Source organism: Protopterus annectens, chromosome 8.part0 (genome assembly GCF_019279795.1).
Source record: "Protopterus annectens isolate FY-2018-M chromosome 8.part0, PAN1.0, whole genome shotgun sequence".
Classification (NCBI taxonomy): domain Eukaryota; kingdom Metazoa; phylum Chordata; order Ceratodontiformes; family Protopteridae; genus Protopterus; species Protopterus annectens.
In genome coordinates, this window is record NC_056741.1 from 866,974,860 (window position 1) to 866,988,375 (window position 13,516).

The following is a 13,516-nucleotide window of genomic DNA, read 5'->3' on the forward strand; positions in this document are numbered from 1 at the left end:
TGTGGCTGTGCAGTCCAGTCTGGAGTGACGGTCCTTCCTGCATTCTGAGCAGTAGTAGACAGATGTCGGTCTGTTATCACAGGCACAAATCTTCCTGAAGGCTGTTTTATCCTCCACTCTCCTTGCCAAGGTGGTTTCATACATAATGAGAGCTTCCTTCCCTTCCAGTTTCCAGGCATACTTTTCTAAAGCAAGAGAATGACAGTTGTTTGCACTGATGGAGAGAGCTGAGGTCACACTTGCATATGTCCTTATTGTGCAGTCTGGGTCACCCTTTTGGCCTCTTTCCACACTCCAACTCTCCAAAACACAGGTCTTTCAATTTTCAGCTGTCATGCATGAGACATGACTCCAACCATTGCATATGCTGGTGTTTCAGGTGAGTGAACTTGGAGGCACTACCCACTCTCTCAAGCACTGTGCTGTTGGAGATGTCCTGCCATGAGATACCAAGTATGTGCCTAAGGCAGGATATATGGAATACGTTGAGCCACTGATCCTGTTGGAGTACAAAATCTGTGTTTCACTGGCATACAGTAATGTGCTCTAAACACGGGCTCTGTAAACCTTTACCTTAGTGTGCACAGTGAGCTTATTATTAGCCCATACTCTGTCTTCTTGGAAAACATTGTGGTGCCTTTTCCAATGCACTTGCTAATGTCCTTTTATATCACTGTTGCATTATATATAACTAAAGGGATCTTCTGCCAAGAATAGTCCAGCGTCTGGCCAGTATACCAAAGCCTTTAGTATGTCGCACATACCCTCCCTGCACAAGGCGCAGGGCATAAAGGTGACATACAAGCACACACACTCGGAACTTTTTTGCCACCAGTCCAAACACCATCATTGAATGTCAGTCTGAATGCCTTTCTTCTGTGCTGGTTATCGAGACATTGTATCAGGTAAGTGCCCCATTGGGGTTTCTCCTCATCATCTTTATCCTTTAGTACTGGTTGGTTTCATGTCATTTGTAAAGGGAAAATGTCAGTGTGGGATGAAGATTCCCCATAAAGACGGTCACGACCAGTGTCTCTTTGATTTTGGTGCTTCCCATGACCATAAGAGTGTACTGTATACCACGCTTTTGTCCCTAAGACTGTACGTCGTTGTCTCTCCTCCTTGTCCATTTACATTGAAAACCAGCATCTTAAGTTGTTGGCACAGCATGCTATGGCAGAGTCTTCCCATCCCAGGGGTCAACCATCTGACAAGAAAAAGGCCAAAAAACTTGGGTCTTGTACAACTGCTGTTCAACCTCCCCAGGACTTCCCTCTCGAGGCTAATGAAAGCCCAGAGAATTATCCAGTGGTTGCTTCGTATTCCTTTGCCATGATGCTGTCAGAGGCCAGCATAGGTCCGACTTCTTGCATGTCCTCAGAGGCTTTACAAACATCTGCTTCAGACATTGAACCTCTGCGTTTTATTTCTGGTGGACCGAGGAGGATTCTGCAGGTTGTAGGGCTCATTCAAGCTTCCTTCCCTGAGGCCCTACTTCAGGATCTCCAGTTTACTGTTTCCCTATTGCAGAGTCTGGGGTCTACCATAAACTTTCAAAAATCAACTTTGATCCCTTCGCAGGACCATGTTTCCTTTGTTGCAGGATCCATACCATGCTCATGCTGGCTTCTCTACCTGACTGCAAGGCCCTGTCAATTTTGCATTTTTCCAGTCTCCTCTTCTTCAGGAATCATCATAGCCAGGGAGTTCCTCAGGGTCCTCAGATTCATGGCTTCCATCATTCCCATCCTTCCTCTGGCCAGGCTCCATATGAAAAAGCTACAGTGGTATCTCAAGTCATTGTGGCTTCAGTATTGCCACCCTCTGGACTTCCAAGTCCCCTTCCTCCCTTCTCTCACTCTCGAGCTTTAGTGGTGGATTCAACTTTCTCTCAACCCAGGACTTCCTTTCCAAGCTCCAGTCCCAACTCGAGCTCTTTACAGACCACTTAGATAGGGGATGGGGCACTTCCTTCAGCTCTCTCAAGGTTCAGGGTCTCTGGCCTCTGCACCAGAGGTCAGATCACATCAGTATAAAGGATATGAGGACTCTAATTCTAGCTCTTCATGCTTTTCATTCCCTTTTTTTTCTAGGGCCCCTCAAAAATTTCACAGACAGCACCACAGTGATGTGGTGTGTCAACAAGTAAGGGGTACAAGGTCCTGCCTTCTTTTCAGACTAGCTGTTCGGACCTGACATCTAGCTGTCCAGTATCAAGTGACTGTTTGGGCACTTTACATTCCCTTGCAGCACAATCTAGTTGCACACTCTTTGAGCAGGGTCCAGTCCACAAATTCACGTGTGGATGCTTCACAGAGATGTGTTCCTGGGCATTGTCCCCTGGTGGGATATTCCTCGGGTAGATCTTTTTGCCTCCCCTGTGGACAGAAAATTTCCTGCATTCTGTTCCAGAGTTTGAAGTCCTCTGGCTTGGAAAGTAGATTCCTGTCTTTTTCTTGGAAAGGGATGTTTGTGTATGCCTGCCCTGCTCTTCCTCTGCTTCTGAGAGTCTTACACAAGATCAGGCTGGACTCTCCCAAAATATTCCTGGTGACTCCCTTTTGGCCCATACAATGTTGGTTCCCCCTGCTTTCTTACTTGACCAGGGGCAATCACCACAAGTTACCTTACTGTGTGGATCTTCTCACACAAGATAAGGAGTCTTGTATCCATCCTCACTTGTTCGCTTTTCAGTTGCTATACTTTCTCCCCTCTCCAGAATGTTAGGACACTGTGTACGCAAATCTTGGCCACCTCATACAAAGTAACCTGATCACCCTACCCAGCATGGCTTTCGCCCACATCATAGCACCTCCACTGCTCTCATATTCTTTACCAACACCATTTCCCCAGCCAGAGATAACAATAAACTTGTGTCTTGCCTATTCTTAGATCTGTCCAAAGCCTTTGACACTGTCTTGCACCGTATCCTCCTGTCAAAAGTCTCTCAACTTAACCTTTCCACAGCAACTATATCCTGGTTTAGCAACTACCTTTCAGATTGGCACCAATTTGTCAAATGGCGCTCTGCCCTCTCCCCCTTTCTTCCCATCAAAACAGGTGTCCCACAAGGTTCCATTCTTGGACCCCTCCTGTTTAACATCTTTACAAATAAACTCCACAAATCCTGTCCCCTGTCTTCCCTCATACAGTACGCTGATGACTCTTTACCATTATATCCATAGCCCATAACCAAACAGAACTACTAACCCTCATGCAAACATCATTCAACCTCAGGGAAACCTGGCTAACAAGAAACCAATTCATACTTAACCCCAAAAAAACAAAACTCCTACTCTTTCTCCCCAAATCCTCTACCACCTTAAATCCCCTTTCAACATCTCTTCACGCAACACTATAATTTCTCCCAAAACCCAAACTAAGCTCTTTGGAGTAATCATAGACAACCAGCTGAAATTTGACCTTCACATTCATCACTGCATTAAGAATACCCATCAAAAGCTCGCCCTCCTTTACAGAAGCAAAAGATTCCTTACTCCTGACTCCAGAAAAACACTTGCCAGTGCCTGCCTCCTTCCCAACCTCTTCTATAGCTTAATAACTAAAGCGTGGGATCTCTACCTTAGAGGTGAACGTAGCCTACCTGTGGGGGAAGGTAGGTGTAACAAAGGAGTAAAGGAAACTCTTGTAGGGGAAACCCCAGAGGGTTTATGAGCCCTCCTAGTTGAATGAATCCTGTGAGCATGAACCACTTACGTCTCAAAGGAGGAAAATGAATGCCTGCCCCGCTAGGAGTCCTAAGAAGGACTGTTGTAACTCTGACCTGCAGTTTCTTCTTAAGGAGTCCTGAAAAGGACTCTTAATCTGTCCTGGTGAGTTTTAAAAATAACTTTTTGGTGAAAGGTCCGGATTAGAGTCGTCGTGAGACTTCTGGGGTGGGGTCCCAAGGATGCTTTGATGAGTCCTTCGTGCCACTAAAACCGAGAGGAGAATTCCCCTAAATGAGCCCCTTATAAGGCCTGTTGGAAGCCTCAGTGGTAGTGGCCTGGGGGGGGGGGTTGAAGGATCCCTGTATAAGGACTGTTGGCTGCCTCAAAGGTGGTGGGGGCCTAGGGGTCAACAAAAAAACACGAGTCTGGGCTGTGAAAGTGGTAGAGAAAACTTAATCGCAGTGCTTATCTAAAGGTCTGAGAAATAAGATGCAGGAGCCATCGTTAATAAGTCCTTAAGTCCTTTTTATTAAAGAGATCTAAGCACGGTATATTGGTAATTAATGCTCTCCAAGCGCTGGTCAGAATGACTGTTCAGCGTGTGGTGGGTTGCAATTTATGTTTAATTGAATGGGCGGGTCCAGCTGCCATGACCAATCACCAGTGGGGGGAGTGTTGTGGGCGTGGCCTTTATTGTAGTCTCCATTGAGCTGGTAGTAGGCAGACCTGACAGGGACCCTTGTAAGTACATGCAACAAAAGTGATGTAAAAAAACTAGAGTCAAGGATTCAAAAATTAACTGACATTTTGTTTGTTACTATCCTAACTTAAATGCTCTCAGTGTAAATCCCTGCAACATTAATCATGGTGCCATTTGGGGCTCTGTTAAAGGATGAGTCTTTTGCTTATTGTTCAAAACGCTTGTTAAAAAGCATACATTTTTTAAGCAGTCTTTTCCAAAAACATCTTTTTTTTATGACACTTTTATAAAATTTGTTAAAACTTTTATTAACATACACAACTTGTAGCCCACGTGTTTGTACTAGAGAGAAGCCAGAGAGAGGAAAAGCAGTTTCGCCTGAAGATAAATGATTCCATCTTTTTAGTAACTTAGCAGATGGAAGAGAGAGTTTTTATAACCAGCTTGGAAGTGGGAGGCGACTCTCTTTTGAATGGATTAATATGATGTCTGTTTTTTAGAATGGATTAATGTGCTGTCCATTTTTTTAGAAGATTTGTTAATATTCTAGATGTCTATGAAGGAAGCTTATTAATACTGATTCTACCCAGCTCTTTCGCTAAATTCTTCATCAGGGAGGCATGGTGGTTACCGTTCCTAAAGATCGGTGTGCTGGGAGAAACGTTGTGCCTAAATTAATTCTTTAGACAAGTACAAGGCTGTAATAAAATTCCTAGCTGCTAAAAGATCTTTAAGGCTTTGTAAGACTGAAAATGGATATAAATGGATATAAACTTAAAAAATAAAAAATAAAAATTATATAAATGTAACACCTATAGGCTGGAACCTGTAGTTGAAAAGGTAGCGTAAAATAAATAAAGTGGTACTTAGTGTGTCTGGATGTAAACTGGATTAGGGGAAGGACTCTGTTGTTTGACTGGGGCTTATGGCATGGTGGAGTTTGATCTGATTCCTCAGCTTTGTATGAATTCCTTACTAAATAAAATAACAAAAGGCTTCAGCTGAAGGGAAACCTCCGAATAGAGAGTGGGGAGAAGAATATAACATCTTCCTATAGCTCACAAATCTTTACTAACCTTCAATCTACTCTACTGTCCAAACTTGAGTCTACCTATAACAAAGTAGCCAGATTTGCTGCTAACTTTCTATTCAGATCTCACTACTGTCTGGCCCTCAGTTCACTTAACTGGCTTGAGTTTCCAAACCACCTCAAACTTGCCCAATTTCTCATAATCCACTCCATCAATAAACCCTCTTCCTGTCCAAGCATTTCCTCACTAGTCTCACTTTATACACCTGCCCGACCTCTTGGGAGCTCTGATCAATGCCTGCTGCAAATTCACAAACCTAACAAAGCTGCAGGACAGCATCTATACAGCTAGTCTCCCACCATCCTATGGAACAAGCTTCCCTTGACTCTAAGACGCATACCGCAGACCAACAAATTTCCTCCGGGATCTGTCCTTGGACTCCTGCTGTTTGGCATTTACTTCTCAGAGGTCCAGGCAAAGACAAAAGGCCTGTGGCTGACCAAGTTTGGGGACGATTGTAAGTTGGGTTGTTATCCTTCACTCCTCAAATGAAGTTAACATACTGCAAGAGGGTCTCACAGCAACTAATGACTGGTGCCAAAGTCATGGCCTCAAGCTAAATGCAAAAAAATGTATCATCATACCATTCAGCAAAAACACGGGCCCCTACTGATTACCACATCAACAACAACTCCCTAAGCACACAACCTGTGGTGAAAGACCTGGGTACTCAGGTTAATAACCTCAAATTTGACCATCATGTAGTGACAGTGGTCAGAAAAGTCTTTTACGTGGTTCATCTCATAAGTAAAGGGATTGCATCCAGATAAAAGGAGGTTATTACCTCTCTATACTCCTCCCTCAGTAGACCAATAATTGCATATAACACCCCGTTTGGTATGTACCTCTCCAAACATCTGCACCAACTGGAAAGGCCACAGAAATACCTCACCAAGAGAATCAATGGCCTCCAACACCTGTCCTATATGGACAGGCCCAAATCACTATCACTCTACTCTGTATCATACAGATAGCTCAGAGGTGATCTGTGTCTCGCCTGTAAGGCAGTCTCGGACCCTGCCTACTAGAGATGCTCCATATCTGTAAGTCTCACTCCTCACATATTACCCACTCGAAAGGCCTGATCTAATATGGAACATCAACAAAACCTGATGGAGAGAAGGGTTTTTCTCCCAGAGGCTGCCCCATCTCTGGAACAGACTTCCCATACACTTCAGAGTACCTTCCTGACCCTCTTCTAGCACAACCTTGATGAGTGGATGAAAACCACAAATTTATCCCAGGGGTTTCACCTGTGTCCCTCATTGACAGGGGCGACAGGTGCTGACTGAGGTTTCTTTATGGGGATAAACTCTTGGCTAGGCTTGTAAGGACCTCAGGGCCATTAGCCTAGTAACTTTCTATGATCCTATAAACCTACTACCAGATATCCAAATCAGTGAATCAGTTTAGTCCTTTCAGCAGCCAGGAACCAAGCCCTCCAACCATGACTGCATTATTAAGTACTATAATAAATTTGAACGTGAAATTAGATCTGAAAGCCAACAGGCTGGATATAGCTTACTGACTATGTGCTATAGTTTGAGAACTGAAGGAAACAAAGATCTGATTGCTGTTCCTGACTGTTCAGGTTAAAATGACTGGCTGCAGATTAAAGCTGCGAGACTCAGAAAATAACTGCTGCAACTATGTCCAGTAAATAAGGTGGCGTCCGCACAAGTCTTCACAGTAAAACATTCTCCATTGTTAAGTCACCACCAACAATGTGTTCCTCACTTGAGAACTATAGAAATCTCTAGGCACAACATGGAACACCCTGTTTGTAATTCTTTTGGCAGACAGTAAAGTCATACCTGGAGATGGTCTTAACAATGACTCTTCAGTTAGGCATCGTTCAAAACATTGCTTGTCCACTCTGACAATATAACAAATAGTTGAGGTAAGAAAAGTTCTTTGTGCCTTATTGTACCACTGAAGTCTGATCCTACCAAGATGATTTTCGTGAAAACTGACAGAAACGCAGAAAATTGTTATACCTTGCCAATTCACTAGCTCAGTCATTCCTGACACTGAGCTGTAAAGCTGCAGAACTTCCAGCAACTGCACAATAGCTCAGCTGAAAATAGTTCCAAAAAATTTTGGACAAGAAAAAAGAAATGTGTAGCTGTACTCTGTGCTCTTGCAACCTTAGTTCCCAACTAGGGAGAAATCGCTACTGCATCATCTAGAAACTTCTTTTGTTTCATTATTATAACTGTGTAAAAGGGCTACAGGCTTCTCTAACGACACATTTAAGTAAGGCTGTTGCAGCTATGGCAGTTTTTTTGAAGGCATCTCTGAATGGCATTTGTGATACAGCAGCATGGTCCTTAGTGAACACTTTGCCAGACATTATAAACTGGGCAGTGTTTCCAGATCTTCCTTTAGGTTTGTGGTGATCAAAGACATGTTTCACTAGGCCAGCCAGTTATGAAGATAAGTATGCAACTCTGAAGGTTAATGAAGACTAAATCAGCTTAGCAGATATGTAGTTACCTTAATGTTCAATCTACTTTGAGAATTCATTTTCCTTTAACCATTCCTGCGCCTGTCTGTTGACCTTTGTTGGGGAAGGTCTGTTGTCCTGTGCATTTAGTTTGGTCAGAAACCTGAGATGGAGGAGAGAAGTTCAAGGGATTATGGATTGGAGAAGATGCAAGTGTAGGCTGGGAGCATTTTATCTGCAGATTATTCCCTAAGAAGCTCCAATGTGGTAAGTGTGCAACTTTTACTTAAATTGGTATCAAAAGTGTTATGACGCAGATAAGTAATCTGGAAACCTTCGGACTGTTTTAATACCATGTTCTGCAGAAAGTGTTCTTTGCATTCAAATGCTTTACCACTGGCGCAGAAAGATAAAGCCCTGACTGTGCCCTAGGCAACCTGTGTTCAAATAGCCCTGACATTTCCATGACCTAACATTTTAAGTATATAAGCAGACTGAAAATCTGATACTTGTGTTGGGCAGTGACTGAAGTCATGTGAGATGTGCTGATGTTCTTCATCTCACATTGCTGCAGTCCTTACACTTGGGTAGTCCACTGTCCTCGGTCGGCCCGAATATCAAAGTATAAGGCTGACGTCGGTCAAGGCGCATTTGACTGACATCAGGACGTCAGGGTACAAATGCGCATGACCGACGTCATATCCTCAGTCTTTTTTGCCGCATGGTCCGATGCAGAAGCAGCATTGCAAGTGCCGGTTGGCGTTCTGAAATTTTTCGATTTCGGAGTTTCAGACCGAGTCAAAGTTGGCTAAGTACCCGTTGGGGAATATTTTAGTTTTTCTTGCCTCAGTGGTTTACCGGATGTCAGAAAAAGTGAATAATTGTATTTCTTGTGGGAAACAGATACCGCATAGAGACTATCATACTTTGTGTATTCCTTGTTTAGGGCCTGAGCACGGCGTTGTTGGGTGTCGCTCTTGTGCTAGATTCAATAAGCGCACTATAAAGAGAAGGTTAGATTGTGCCAGGTTAGTCTTCGAAGCGGTGCAATTATAAAATGCCGTCGGATGCTCCGGCGCCGCTTCTTCAAGAAGCGCAAGGACAAAGCAGTTAAACCTAGGCTAGAAGAACCGTCCGTACCGGACGCCGGTTCTTTAGAGGTGTCGGTGGAGCCGGTGGTTCCACCGGAGGTTTCTTTGGGATCCCAGGGAGAGACTTTGTTATTGCAGGATGTGGCCTCTCAGGAGGCAGGTCAGGCTGATGGGGCTTCTCAGGTTACTATACTCCCCTCCCTTCCTAGGGTGGTTAGGCCCTCTCCTTCTGTTTCCAAGGCTTCTCCCAGAGGCAGGCCAGGTTTAGCTTCAGTTGGTGTCACCCCTAGTTCTTCAGGAACTGTGCCCAAGAAGCATATGCTTAAAATGGCAGAAGATTTGATTACTCTGATTAGGTGTTCTTTGCCCCCTCCTGATAAGAGACCTAGGGTGGAGCCTGAGCTAGGGAGTTTTGAGCAGGCTTCGGATGTTTCAGAGTCTTCGGCTGAAGACTTGCAGGAGTATTCTCCTTATTCTGATTCTGATGTGGATGATTCTACTCCTTCTGCTTCCCCTCCTGAGGATTTTTCTTTTTCAGAAACTCTTCATTCCATGAGGGAGCATTTTAAGTGGGAAGGGCAGGACTTCTCTGATTCCAGGAAAAGGCTTAGGGAAATTTTGTTTTTACCCCAGCATAGGCCTTTGGCTATACCTCCTGTTTTGGATGTGGTGGAAGATGTTTTTACAGAGGCTTCTCTTAATCCTGATTCTTTGCCTCCTGCTCCTGTTAAACCGGATAGGTATTACAGGGTGCCTGAAGCTCATAAGTATCTTTTAAGAGTCCTAGGGCAGACCCAGAAACTGTTAGTCAGGGGCCTAAAGGTGTTAAGGCTTCTGTTGTCAAGAATCCGGTTCCTACAGATAAAGAGGCCAGGGCCTTGGATAGATGGGGAAAGAAAGTTTATACTTCTTCCACTCTAGCTATGAGGGCTTTGAATTGCCAGTTTCACATGTTGAAATACCAAAACTATCTCCTTTCACAATTGAAGTCTAAGGTTGATGCTCTGGCGGAAGGTATTGATTGTAAAGAGTTACAAGATTTAGTACATGTTTCTGAACAGGTGGGTAAGCATTCTTTGCAATGTGGTTTTGATGCTGTACAGGCCTCGTCTAGGGTGGCTGCCACTGGGTCAGTTCTTCGCAGGCACGCCTGGCTGAGGGATCAGAATTTATCTGACCATGTTAAAACAAGGATTTTAGATGCTCCTTTACAATCTGATGTGTTGTTTGGTTCTCCTGTTGAGGCAGTTTTAAAGAAAATGGAAGACAAGGCTAAGTCTATGCAGACTGTTAAAGATTTTTTGCAGGTTCAGCCTCCAAAGTTTAGTAGAAATTGGCCTACTAAGGGGTGGACGTATCCTTCTTATGATTCCCAGTCTAGGGGTAGATCTAGACGTGGTAGGGGCAGAGCTCAGGGCTCTTTCAGGCCTAGAACAGGGAGTTCTCCTGCACAGTCTTCGGGTGAGGGCAGGGGTCAGTCCTTTCGTAAACAGACCCAATGACCTACCTTTTCAGCTGCCAGAGCCTTCTCATCTGGCAGCACCTTTGGGAGGAAGGTTGGCACTTTTCAAAGAAAATTGGAGTTTAATTACCCAAGACAGATGGGTATTGGATATCCTACACCACGGTTACAGGTTTTATTTCCATACCTTGCCTCCTTTCAAAGGCATGCCAGACGTTCCTCCTCAACAAAGAATAGAGGCTCACAAGCAAATTTCTCTGTTACTCCAAATAGGGGCCATACAGCCGGTCCCTATGCCAGAAGTGGGCCTAGGATTTTATTCTCGCCTGTTCCTAGTACCAAAGAAAGGGAACACGTGGAGACCAATTTTGGACTTATCTATCCTCAACACTTATCTGGACATTCCCAAGTTCAAAATGTTGACGTTACAGCAGCTTTTACCTCTCCTGGGCAAAGATCATTGGATGGTAACTTTGGATCTCAAGGAGGCTTATCTTCATGTTCCTATCAGACTGAGTTGCAGGAAGTATCTGCGTTTTCGAGCTGGGACTTCTCATTATCAGTTCTCTGCATTGCCCTTTGGCTTATCTACTGCGCCCAGAGTGTTCACGAAAGTTCTGGCTCCAGTGATAGCTTTCCTCAGGTTAAAAGGAATACAGATCTATCCTTATTTGGACGATTGCCTGATTCTGGCTCAAGGAAGGACGAGCTTCTTCATCATTTGGATTATGTGATAGCAGTGCTAAGATGCCTGGGGTATTCTGTGAACGAAATAAAGTCCAGTCTAGTACCCTCTCAGGACATGTGCTTTCTGGGTGTGAGACTGAATACAGCATCCCAGATGGCCTTTTGACCCCGGACAAACAAAAAGAATCTTTCCCTTTACTTTCATCAGTTGTCTCATCAGTCCAGGCTGACTGCAAGGACAGTCCTTCAAGCCTTGGGGTTCATGGCATCTTGTATTCTGGTGCTTCCCAATGCCAAACTGCATATGAGGAAGCTACAGTGGTATCTCAAAATGTATGGACACAGCACTGCCAGGATTTGGACACTGTCATTCAAATAATACCTTGCATTCAAAAGGAATTGTTGTGGTGGGCTCAGGAATGTCACCTAAACAAGGGACTCTCTGTGACCCGGCCAGAGGCGAGTCAGATTCTAACGACAGATGCCTCAGACAAAACTTCGGGTGCACATCTGAATGGAAAGTGGATACAAGACAAGTGGCCTGCCAGACTACAACATCTACATATCAACTTGAAGGAGATGTTAGCAGTCCAGTTTGCATTAATAGCTTTCAAGGATTTACTTCTTCCAGGGCAGGTGTTGATTCTAACAGACAACACAACTGTCATGTGGTACATCAACAAGCAAGGCGGAACACATTCTTATCCTCTATGCAGGCAAGCAATGATTTTGTGGGAGACTGCTCTCAGTTTACAGCTAAATCTTCAGGCAAGGTTTCTGCCGGGAGCACAGAACTCCTTAGCAGATGTGTTGAGCAGACAAATTATGGATCCCCACGAGTGGAAATTGGATCCTCATGTATTTCAGAAATTGACAGTGTCATGGGGAACTCCAGACATAGATCTGTTCGCTTCTCCACTAAACCACCAGCTGCCAAAGTTTTGCACAAAAAGGTTTCATCCCACAGCTTGGAAAGTGGATGCTCTTTCTTTCAATTGGAGCAATCTTCATGTGTATGCCTTTCCGCCTCTGCCTCTCCTCCCAAAGGTACTACTAAAGGCCAGACAAGACAAGCCAAGGATGATTTTGATAGCTCCAGATTGGCCTTGACAGCATTAGTACCCATTATTGAGAAGCCTGGTACGGAAGCCTCCATGGCCTTTGCCTTCGATTCCACACCTGTTGTCTCAGGAGGACAGTCATTTGCTCAATGTCAAGCTTCACTCTCTGCACCTAACAGCCTGGCATATTCTGTTTTGAACCATAGTGGGCCTCCACTTCCACAGCAAGTTTTGAATGTTATTTTGGAAGCTAGAAGGCCTAGTACAAGGAAAGTGTACGCAGATAAATGGAAGAGATTTTTATTTTGGAGTGCAGCAAAGGATTTTGATGTTTCTGAGCCTAATTTAAGTGTGGCTCTTCAATATCTTACTGAGTTACTGGACAAAGGTTTGTCCTTCTCTTCTGTTAAGGTTCATGCTGCAGCAATTTCGGCTCACTATGATTGTGACCCACCATTGTTTTCTCATCCTTTGTTCAAGCAATTTCTTAGAGGGGCAAAGAATATAAGACCCCCCTGCTTGGGATCTCAATTTTGTGTTGGAGAAACTCACTCTACAACCTTTTGAGCCTGCAGCTACTACTGAATTAAAGTTTTTATCATGGAAGACTGCTTTTTTGTTGGCTATTACCTCTGCAAGAAGGGTTTCTGAGTTGCAGGCCCTTATGGCGGTTGAGCCTTTCTTAATTTTCCATAAGGATAGGGTATCTTTACGTACTAATCCTTCCTTTATGCCTAAAGTGGTTTCTAGTGTGGCTTTAAACCAAACTATTCATTTGCCTACTTTTTATGCAAATCCCCAAAATAAAGGGGAAAAGATTTTGCACACTTTAGATGTACACAGGCAGTTGCGATATTATTTGGACAGAACTAAAGGGTTCAGGCAGTCTCAGCAGTTATTTGTTTCTTTTGCTTTGAGTTCTCAGGGCAAGCCTGTGTCAAAACAAACTATTTCTAAGTGGATTGGGTTTTGCATTGCTTTCTGTTATTCCCATCATGGAAAGGAGATTCCAGCTGGGATTAGGCCTCATTCCACTAGGGCTACTGCCACTTCGACAGCTTTTTTGAGGGGTGGCAACCAAGGATATTTTGGAGGCAGCTACTTGGAGTTCAGTGCATACTTTCTCTAGGCATTATCACCTACCACTTTACTCTAAATCCAGGGCTGGTTTTGCCACTGCTGTTTTGCAGGGCATTTTGGCAGCTCCTGCTTCCTTATAGTTTGGCCATCCTCCCTTACCTCTGCTTTGGGATTCTACCCAAGTGTAAGGACTGCAGCAATGTGAGATGAAGAACATAGTACAGTTT

The 13,516-nt window shown here is 44.1% G+C and overlaps 1 protein-coding gene across 5 annotated transcripts in view; it reads left to right on the top strand.

Moving 5' to 3' along the window:
• Nucleotides 1–13,516, top strand: part of HDAC6 (histone deacetylase 6) — a 1,533,697-nt gene that overhangs the window by 1,382,283 nt on the left and 137,898 nt on the right. The window lies entirely within an intron of this gene.